The sequence below is a fragment of the Mugil cephalus genome, chromosome 1 (genome assembly GCF_022458985.1).
Source record: "Mugil cephalus isolate CIBA_MC_2020 chromosome 1, CIBA_Mcephalus_1.1, whole genome shotgun sequence".
Taxonomy (NCBI): Eukaryota; Metazoa; Chordata; class Actinopteri; order Mugiliformes; family Mugilidae; genus Mugil; species Mugil cephalus.
This window is the reverse complement of record NC_061770.1, coordinates 6,622,025-6,633,600: the sequence shown is the minus strand read 5'-3', so window position 1 is coordinate 6,633,600 and position 11,576 is coordinate 6,622,025.

Here is an 11,576-nt window from a genome sequence, read left to right as displayed (position 1 = left end):
ATAGAAAAGATTTTTGTCCCGCTGTGTTTACTCTAAAGTGTGTGGGAGTTGGCATGCTTGTATCACCACCTTAATGGGTGATGTCACACAGGTGTGTCCTTTCAGCTATCAATGGCAACACACCTGCTGTGACATCACGGATGGTGTGAACTTCCAAACCGATCAATACCACAGGATTTATTTATTTATTTTTTTGGGATTCAGTGAGCACATACTCAAAAAATAAGTGTGGTAATTGTGTCTACACATACAGAGACATCAGCACACTGTTGGAGATTTTCCTCATTTCTGTAAAGGAGCAGAGTAGCTGTGCATCCCGTCAACAACAAACTGCAAAGGGACAATCTTCAGCACATTGAACACTTTTAACTTTGAATTTTTTTTTTACCCCCTCCCCTCATCCTTTCATTTATTTATTTATTTATTTTTTTGAGTAGACCACATCTGTTTGCTGTCTGTTCCCCTGGGCCAGCACTGTGTAATCTATTGCATTAGCTCACATTAGTGCATATCGCCCATGGGCCTTAGTAATCACAAACGCAAAATGAGCATTTCACTTAGCATCATGCTCATATTCCCTCACACTGTGGCGAACTTAGTGCAAATGCATGGCAGAGAACGCAAGTCGACAACAGCTTATGACATCCGTCCCGTTACACTCGATGCCCGTGTCCAGGATGCTGCGAGGGTCTTCATGTCAGAAGACATTTTAATAGGCAGAGATACACACTGAATCTTCATTCTGTTTACATCGTGTCCTGGATTTCTCATTCTAATCTTTCTATAGCCGCTTGTCCTCTAGAGGGTTGTGGGGGAGCTGGAGTCTATCCCAGCTGTCATCGAGTGAGAGGCGGGGTACACCCTGGACAGGTCAGGGCTGCGTCCTGGATTCGTTTTTTAAAGTTTGAAATTTGCGGCCTTCAATGAGCATTATAGCTTGTGCATTTCTGCCAGAACTGAAGAAAGGCTTCACTCAAATTAGCTACAGAAAACAGATTTATTGATTTGATTAGAGCTTTATTTGACCACATCTCATTTATTCCACAGTATTATACAGAAAGATCTAGACCAGGGCAGCCAAAGAAAATAACCATTTCTGGAAAATTCACCCGGGACCGAAAATTCTTTGGCACAAAACACCTGAGGTCTTCCTGGCTCTTTATCAAGCTCCTTTCATCACATTAGCTTTTCTGCGATAAGGATTCACACAGCAGCCATTTTTGTGCACAATCCACTACACAAATGGCATTTTATGCTTGCATTGGCATCCATTCATCTGTTCAGAGGTCACGTTTAGGACTTGTGGACGTGTTTTAGTGTTTTCCCCTTCTTCTTCTCTACTAGTGTGACTGTCAAATCTCTCACCACCCTCTTTCCCATGTAAACTTCATAGTTTTCTCCTTCCCCTTAAGTGCTCTCTCCTCTTATTTTCAGTCCTTTCATCGCTCATAATTGTTGCCTCCAGATTGTCAACTTGCATGAATTAGCAATTGGGCCAACAAAGCGGATACGGTCAATTGTTGAATATCCTGTCAGGACTCGAGTCTGAAAGTCTGCTCTGGCTGTGATCGCTCATCATCGTCACCCCATTCCTCTGAGGAAGAGGAGCAATGTAACAGTTCCCACAAAAACAGCCCCTGGCCCGAGGAAAGGGATTTGGGTGTCTAGAGACAACAGGGGCCATATGGAGCGGGCCGAGATAGCAAGGCACATGTACAGAATAATGGATGACGTGTCATGTTTCATGTTGCAGAGAAGCCATCAAGAGACTTGGGTCAGGGAAATCAAAAGGCTCACATACAGCTAAAGCGACTGTTGGACCATTTAGCTTTTTTTTTTTTTTGGTTTATTTTCATGTTGGGAGAGCGCTGAACATATAGCCTTGAAGAATGTGCTCTTCTATTTTGAGTACCTTTCAGTCTGCTGAGGTTATTTAGGAATAAACACAATAATTATTCTGCTTTGCTATTAAATACAGACCTACACTGTGTGAGGTAGAGCAGATTCATAATGAGAGAGCCACCTGTCTACCTGAGAACAATGAGGTGGTGAATAAAATATAATTTCTAAAATCTGCGTAGCATGCTAGGAGAAGTTGATTAATAACCCTAACCCTAATCATAACCCTAACCCTAAGGATCCCCAGACTTTTTACCCAGTGCTACGAGCTGACCACATTTTGTGAAATATCTTAGTTATTCTTCAGTGCTAATTAGCCTTGGTTACCACGTCAACACAGTAATTCAAGATAGAGAGCATAACCTGCTAAACATCAACATGTTAGCATTGTCTCTGTAGCGCTGCCTAGCCTCATATACTGTCTCATACTGTATATATCTGGCTTCACTCAACATAAACACATTTTAAATCCAAAGAACCTCCAACTACTAATGGACGGAGAGGATTTACAAACGATAAGGAGAAACCCACTACGGCTGTGGAGATAAAAACTCATCTGTCCAAGCTCTCCTGCCACAGGGGCACCGTATACTTAGTCCCTCCCTCCCCACTGTTATCTGCTCTACCTGCATGTGGAATAAGCCGAGCACCTCATCTCTGTTTTTCTCCCAGTGTCAGAACTACACTTAAGTGCTGTTTCCGATACCCATGAGTAAGCCCCATAAAAGCTGCCCCATCGCCACAGCGTTATTGTTTCTTGCGGATGATTGATTGATGGATGAGGGCTGACACTTCAATGAAGCCATTTCCACTGGCATCTCTATCCGATGATGTGCAGCGTATATTTTCCATCCACGCCTCATTGCTCGCCCGTGTCATTCCTGGAACTTCATTTACACCATGTTCCCTGAAGGACCTTTTTTAGCCCCATCTCCCTTTTTTCCTCTCCCCGGCTCCTCTTTTTATCTCTTTCTTTTTCTATGCCATAAAATAATGCTATTTCTCCTCGGCTCTGGAGGGGCCTGGGATCATTTGCAGGGAACGATAAAACCAAAGGCATGGAGGGGTTATTTACAGGAAGTGTAACACTGACAGGGTCCCACTGTTCTGCTTTTTTCACTGTCAGATGCCAAGTCCATGCAGAGACGGGGCAGGGCTATGATATACATTTCAAACGCATTCGGCCTACGCCGCATGCACACACATCATTTACCGCTATCTCCACAAGCCAAATGGGGACTTCCAGCTTTGCACATTCTACCAAGATGATGTCCAAAGCTGCCCAAAAAACATGTTAAAGTATATTAGTTCAATGACAGTGTGATTGAGGTGCCTTCTCTGAGACAATTGCCTGTTTTTTGCTCATATGGGGAGCAGATGGTAAGCAGGCATCAATGCGGCAGGCTTTCTGGGATGACAGCCATGAGATTCCCCCTCAGGTGCCATTGGAGCCCCTTTAGAAGGGGAGAGTGATTGGTAGGACATGGTACCCCTAAGCAAGTGTTGTTTTTCCCCCAGTTTTCTGATTTTACTGTTCTCATCAACAAGCTACAGTGCGGGAAATATATGTCTGATGTCACCTAAGACATTATCTCCTTATGCAGCCTCCATCACGTGTGGAAAACAATACATTAAATACCAACAGTATCATTATTCATTAGGTGACGCGTGAGAAATTATTGTTTTCATACAAATGATGTAAACTGAAATTCTGAATGTCAAAGTAACACTGTATTTTAAACTCCCATACTTTGGATTCATAAGCAGCACATGAACCATGAATAAATGTGCGTTTGTCTTTATGTCGACTTAATGTTGTTTAATAATAACATAAGTAACAGATAATAAAAATTAAAGGTGCACATTTGCCGTATAGCAACAATGCACAATGATATGTGGCATAAATTCATTTTTTTCTTAAAACCTGATTTTATTGTCAACAAGACAAAACTGATCCAACTTATACTCATTTAAATATATACCCTGATGTTTATACAAAGAAATGAATATACTTTTAGTTGTGGTTTGTAAAATATGTTAATAATAACTACTATTACTAGTACTATTACTGTACTACATGAAGTATATATTCCATGCATACATAGTACAGTCTGGAGTATTTTCCTCTTGTAAAGTATGTAAAATATATTATCCTCTAGATAGATAGATAGATAGATAGATAGATAGATAGATAGATAGATAGATAGATAGATAGATAGATAGATAGATAGATAGATAGATAGATAGATGCTTTATTAATCCCAAACTGGGAAATTTCACCGTTGCAGCAGCAATGTACAGGCACTCAACACCATACATACTATATATAACAGGAAAAACACAATCTACTATATACACGTCAAAGATTATAAGAAGAATATATTGTTTACTGTCTTAAATTTAACTGAAATGAATAGAAATAAAAATGATATTTTTCTTTTCCCTAAATGCAATAAATACTCAGAGTAGCCTAGCTTTTTAATTAGAATCCATTTGGTTGAATGTACACAGTTCTCTTCCGTATTCGCATTTGGTTGTCATATGGCAAATAAATAAATTAAAGCAATTTATTATTAAATTGACAGTTAACTAATTCCAGATAATTCCTATTTGAAGGAGTGAAGTTTTGAGGTCATGATCTATACAGTGTCACACACACATAGGATTTCCTGAATATGCGATGTCATCAAATCAACCATTTTGACACCTGGGCAGTACAAACATAGGTTTTGTATAAATGCCTTTTATTAAAATGTGGTTAAAGTAATTGTTGCCACATGGCAACACCTTGAAATAGAGGTTTAAGATGAGTAATGATCGTAATTCAACATGAAGCGTCCACAACTATTAATGTATAATACATTTTTGATAGCTTCAAATACATTTATAAACCCAGCGTATACGTGTAAATTGGGCTCTGCATATTTATTTATTTTCCAAACTAATTTTTCCCATTTTGCAATAGTTCTACCCCAGAAGACTCCTCCTGATTACAGTTAATACGCTGTCGACCTCTGCTACATTTACCTAAAATCACAGTGCCATGTCGCGTTGTGTTTATGCAACACAGCTGTGTGTGTGCTGCCATGTTATCTGTCTGCCATTTACACTGATTCAAAACCCAGTTGTGAATGCCTCTTAGCCTGAGTAACAGTTATAGTAATAATTACTCAATAGCTATTTGCAACTGCATTAAACCTTGTAAAGAATCCTGATATGAATGTATTTACTTATTTCGTATTTACATACTGCTAATGCAGCATAGACAAGTCTATAGATGTGATTATGTGACAGACAGTTCAGGCTATATTAAGATGTTAATGTGTTACCTCTTTGTGCAAAAGAGCTTTTAAAGCATCTGCCTTTGAGATCAAAACGTTCTCTGTGTAGACTACGGGGAAAATAAGAGGACACAATGCTCAGTTGAACACATGATGCATTTACTGTAGCCGCGTGCGTGTGTGGTGTACTTGACCTTGGCCGCTATAGGACATTTTGGTTCATCAGGAAAGATGATTGTTTCCTTTAAAAGATATTAGGATGACTGTGTCTAAAGGAAACTGACATGGCTCCCTGCATCCCTGATGGTTTCCACTCCGTTTCTTTTATAGTCACTCAATAGGTGAGGGAATAGTGTCCCACCACAGTATTTATACATTAAGCAAGGTCTCCCACAGAAACAAGAGAAGAGCTGTGAGAATAATTTCTCCCGTGTCTACATTGGCGTGTCATCCTTTATCAATAATCACCTTGGAGGGAGTGTTTGAGGGGGGTCTGACCTCTGTGGTGATGAGGGTACTTGGACAGTGGTCATCCGTTACCACAACCCATACTGGACCCTGTGTAATATCTGCAAATGGGGAGTGTGGGAGCCCTGGAGCAGGCCTCTCATTGTGCATGCTGGGATTAGAGTGGGGGTTATCTCAGATCAGTCATCTCCACTATGTGCCTGGTAAGACAGAAAATATGTGCTACTTTTTTAAATTTAAAATAAAAAAAAAAAGATAAGTTGTTATGATCCGGCGGTTTTCTTTTTAATGCACCCCTTAAAGCAGCATATTTACATTAAAAAACAAAACCTGCGAATGAATGAGCAGCTAGAAGGAGGAGCGAGGAAGTTACACATCCATTCCACAGAGCAATAGCCCTCCTCCTCTAATGTGATGTGACACTGAATACTACACACAGAGAAACAAGTAACCTCAAATTGGGTTATTCTTCCTACCTGCCAGTAATCCAGTTGATAAGCACTATACATGTAGATTTCTGGGGAGCAGAGAAATCAGATTACCCTGAGCTGAACTGGGATTTTCAGTCTAAATTGGCTGTTCTTCCTCGGGTCTCTCATTCTAACAGGATGAATGAGGGGAAATAAATGATTTGACTTTGCACCAGATAAATTGTCTGCACTGGAGCACGCAGCAGAGTAAACACAACAATCCGAGGGTTGTTGAACATTCAGAAACGCACCATGTGAATACATTTAATACGAAAACAAGTTAGAAAATCTACAAAGGAGTTAGATGATGTGTTGATTTAGGGGAAATCAAGAACGAACTCTTCTGAAAGACAAACACAGGTGAGAATTTTCAACTTGTAACTTTTCCGCTGTGCAAAGGGTAAGCAGCTGCATGGTAGCCGAGGCCTTTATTGAACAACGAAGACTGATCTGGTGTCAAAGGCTTGATGACCACAGGGGTGTTTCATAAAGGTGGCTCAGAAAAGCAGAGACATACAAAACAAACCAGGATTAATCTGTTTCATAAAGCCACCTCAGAGCTAATGGAATCATGCTAATTCAAACTCGGTTGATGAGTGTACAGAGACGTTACGACTTCTATTAGACTATACAGAGATGCTTCATGTGATATAAAGCAGCAGTGCTAACCTGGTTATGCTGTATCTGGTGTCATGTTGACATTATTTTAGTTGTCAATCTTAATGGGCTAGCAATGGCTAATTAGCAATAAAAGTTGTGGATTTTCGATCCTATGATATTTGTTGGATTTTCAAGTGATGGAAACTGACGTGAAATTTTCATTGTAATCTAAAGAGTTTCAGAATGATACAGTAACTCTCGCTGCTGGATTTAGCAAAACCCAAAGCCTCCACTGGGAGTCTTTTTTTATTTGAAGGTGTGCTGTGTGTGTGTGTGTGTTTTTTTTTTTTTGTTTTTTTTTTTGACAGATAAGGAATAAAGAATAAAGAATAAGGGCTGGTCTCTCTTTTCTAGCCCGACATGCACCTCCACAGAAAGGGAAGTAGAGCTGTGATCAGTCTGCTTGATAGTAGCGTGTTTCTGCTTTAGCATTGATTGTTTTCGATCAATAAAGATGGAACACATCGAGGAACGGTTAAGTGAGGAGGTTAAGAGAGACAGCATAATTAGCATAATTAATTTTCTGGAAAATTTTACTCAAAGTTCCAGCCGCAATTGTTGACAGTGAAGCAGACTAGCGTTTGGGTGGCATTTTAGCAGAACGAGCCAGACTGATATGCACGCGAGTATAAATGACTCGCATCGTAGGTTACGGCGCTGAGTCCCGCAGAGGCATGAACAGTGTTTTAGCCAAAGCAGATGTGTCAAACACTGCAGTTCCACAAATGGCCACTTGAGGCTGGCTCCAATGGCGAGTGCACCAACTGAAAAGTCCAACTTTACAGCAGAAATAAACAGTTTTGGACTGTATAGCTAATTGCTTCATTATTGACTAACGAGTATTACTCAATTATTTAAGTAGTATTTAAGATTTATGGTACACACAATGAAGGGCGTGGCTACTTTGTAACCCACTACACAGTCTGGACAATGATTTGGCATCATTTCAACACTGAACCAGGCATGAATTTTATGGTGTTAGTTTGTAAATGTTATGTGATGAGGGAAGTGCGTATAAGGCAGTCATGATGCGTATCGTGTGTTTTGGCAAGGATCTCTGACTGTGAACGTTGTTCCCAAATAGGCCGCATCATCCCTTTGAGTGACATTATGGGCGAGAACAAATGGTAAAAAAAAATGATGAGTTCTTATTGTGTGGCTGCAGCCAAGCGTCATCCTAACTGATGTTGACTGCAGTGCTGTGACGATATTTCAGACTGAAGAAAGATATGAGCTCAGGTTTAAGTGATAAGGAGTAGAGTGCAACTGTAGAGAGGAACGGGCAGGGAGCTACTTGTTTGTATCATTGGTAATCTCAGCCTGACCAGAATCAGGCTGTATTGATAATTTTCCATGGCAACTTAGTTCCAGTGAAGTAAAAACTGCTTCATGAAAGAGAATTTATTCAAGACATCCCTGACATCAACCTATTTATTTCCAATTAAGACAGAGAACACAAAAGGGAAGAAGGAAAACAGAAGGATTGCACCATGTGTTTGTGGACACAAGAGGCACATAAAAGTTCACATCTCCAGTGAATACCTATTTGTTTTTGTTAGTAATGGCGCATTTAATATTCCGAGAACACAGTTTAAGCAACAACATTAGAATTCAAGCATTTATGTGGCCCTTGAATCCAAGCATGTGTGACTTGCATGCAACCTCTCGGCGTGATTTATGTCCTAAGCAGCATTTCCTTGCATCACAAACAGCTCCGGTCTCAGCCTCTCTTCTGCTGCTTTTGTATTTTCTAACATGACACATGATTCCCTGGTGGCCCTGGGAATCAGACAACCCAGGTGCAACACTAATATCCTCCCAGTATCCAAACATTTCCTTTAAAAGTAACTGGCACATTGGGGGCCATAAATTAGAACCGAATGCTGCTCAAGATGTCTGGCTTCCAATAAGACCGTACCCAGAGCAATAAACTTTGACATTGCTGCTTGAAAAATGCCTGCCCTTTTTCATTGTCAAGTGTTACAAATTGATGAAATGAGTTCATCGATGTTCCCTGGTCATTATCTCTCCAGTGGCACTTTGTTTTACAGACAGTGGGAAAAGGGACAGTGCAGATTAGAGGCCCAGGCACAGTTTATCAAACAAAATCTAATATCATCCATAAGAGAGGAATCTGGAAATCAATACTTCATTACTAAATTGTTAGTGGGGATGAAGAGTAATTGTGTGAGTTCAGAGATGTGTCTCGGCGGCCGGGGCATAGGAAGTTCAATGTCACCCGGGAAGTGATAAGTAAAGGCACTGATGGGAAGAAACATTTCTGTAATGGGGGGTGCTGTAGGAGGGCAGTGGCCTGAGCACAGAACAGACAATAGACACTGGTTTGCCATTGATTGGCTCAGCTATAAAGATGGAATGGTTTAAAGAGTCGTAGAGGGGGGACAGAACGAGAGAGGGGAGAGAAAAAAAAAGACAGTTAGAGTGAGCACCACCTTCTGAATTTACCCTTGTCTAGTCACCAGTTTTTGTGCATTGCGTAAAGTCCTCCTCGGTGGTCACTCCGATCAATCGTCCGGTACATTTGCATCCTGACAGAGATAAGTGCAATGATAAAACAGTTCCTCTGCAAAAATGGAAGACCGCTTGATGACATGGCCATTACCGCTGGCTGAAGGTTTGTCTTTGGAATGGCTTCGTGTTAATGAGCGTTAATAAATAACTCTGATGAATAATCACGGCCATTGCGGCATATCCTGTAATGTTTACAGTGCTGTACGTCCAGCTATCTGTTAGGTGCGGTGTTAGCAGAGCCCTGCAGCTCTCTGCTGTGTGTAAGGTCACATCAGCGCAACGAGCACATCACCTCTGTGCAGTCTGGCATAGCCTCATCCCTCTAAAAGCTTGTGTCTGGAGTCCCTCTGACCTGTTCCCCGGCCTCGCCATGTTCAGCCATGCAAATCAGAGTGCCTTCAATTTGAACATTCATAATCCAAACCTGCAGCTTGAGTTCGGAGCCGGTGGGTGCTCAGAGAAGGCGCAATGCTTCGTGGTGTACAATAAGAAACTTTTATGTCTCGGTGAAAACTTAAAGGTGAGGCAGTGGTAGCGCACTATATCAAACTGAAATACCTCAACTATATACGTCAATGAAAATGTTTTACAAACATACGACCTCTGTTCTGCTCAAGGTTCCTTCCTGTTAAGAATTTGTATCGTCATTGACTCTATATAACTAAAATCGAACCAACATTTAGTTTTCTTTTGTCACAGTAAATATCATACCGTCGAATATGCAACACATATTCAAGGTCCCCAGAAGGTAACTTCTAATTCCTAGCAACCATCACAACATGGAAATTGTCCAATACTGATGAAATAACTGCAAAAATATAATAGCACTCCCATCAGCCCCAGCTGCACTTTGCGTGAGGTGCTAATTAGCAAAAAAGAAAGAAGAAAAGGGGGGATAAGCTAAAACAGAAAACCTGGTTACACCTGCTAAACATCAGCATGTTGGTATGCTGACATTAGCATTTAGCTCAAACCACCACTGTGCCAGAGTATAACCTCACAGAGCCGTTAGCGCGGCTTCAAGCTAATCTGGCTTCTTTGCTCATTGTCCACCTATCAGGGCTGAATCTTTAATTCAGGTTTAATTTGTTTAGTCGACTATCAAAGCCAAATTCCTAAAGGCTGAGGAAACCGATGAATCTGAACCGAAACAATGATCTGAAACATACTAATGCCATTCATAAAAGAGCAGTATATTCCCCGGGTATTCGCCACAACAATCTTCCTTATACATCAGATAAATTATTAATTAAAGAAATATCGATTATAGCAGCCTTCAGAAGGCCAAAACACGCATTGTAAAAGCAGCAACCTCTCATCTCAGGTACGCGCAAATCTCCACCGCTGCAAATTCTACAGATGGAGTGTTTTTCTAATTAACAAAAACACCAACCTCGCTTACACATCAAAAACTAGTGGTGGGAGCGATACAACAAGCTGTTAGAATCCAGATCCTCTCATTTCATGGGCGCACGTTTGAATGTTCAGCAAGTATACTGTTCCATTTAAAAAGAGGCTTTCCCTGTTGTTGACAGAGATAAACATTTTTTTTTTTTTTTATCGCAGTGCTTTGACGTCGGTGAAGTGAAGCTGACAGTCCAGTAACAGGGGCCGTTCGCTAATGATTTTTGAGCAGCCCCCAACTGAGTCCTAAATGTCTGCAATATCCATAAACAACTCTATACTGTCCAATTAGGCAGACAGAGATGTACTGGGCTGTCAGACAGATTTGCATGGCTAAGCACCTGAGATCCAGAGGATGATGAGGGGGATGGTTCACCGGCCAGGGAGAGAATGTGCACAATGGATGACTTTCATTACAGCATTACCGCTTTACATACACACTCATCCAATTACTGCCTGGATTAATTGATCATCGTACCTTTCTTTTCTCGGCACCGGAGCAGGGGCTGGTGTTTTTCTCCCTCCTGTACCAACTACACAACCCGCTGCTTTCATTCCTTCTGCTCTATAGCCCCTGTCCCAGGTTTACAGCCGGAGCTCTTCATAAAAAGTCTGAGGGGACATTTTGAAAAGGGAAGGAAGGTGGGGGCGCGGGGGTTTGTTAGAGAAAACCGTTGTCGGCCACCACTGTGAGGATGGCCATTTGCAGGATCGCATACATTGGGAATAATTAGAATTTATGTGCGCTCGTCAATCCCGCCTCATCCTCTTCCCTGCTGCAGACCCATCAGCGGTCAGAAGGGTTCACCGGAGCATGACTCATCCCTGAGTGCGTTTGATCAGAATGAATTATGCCTTTTAG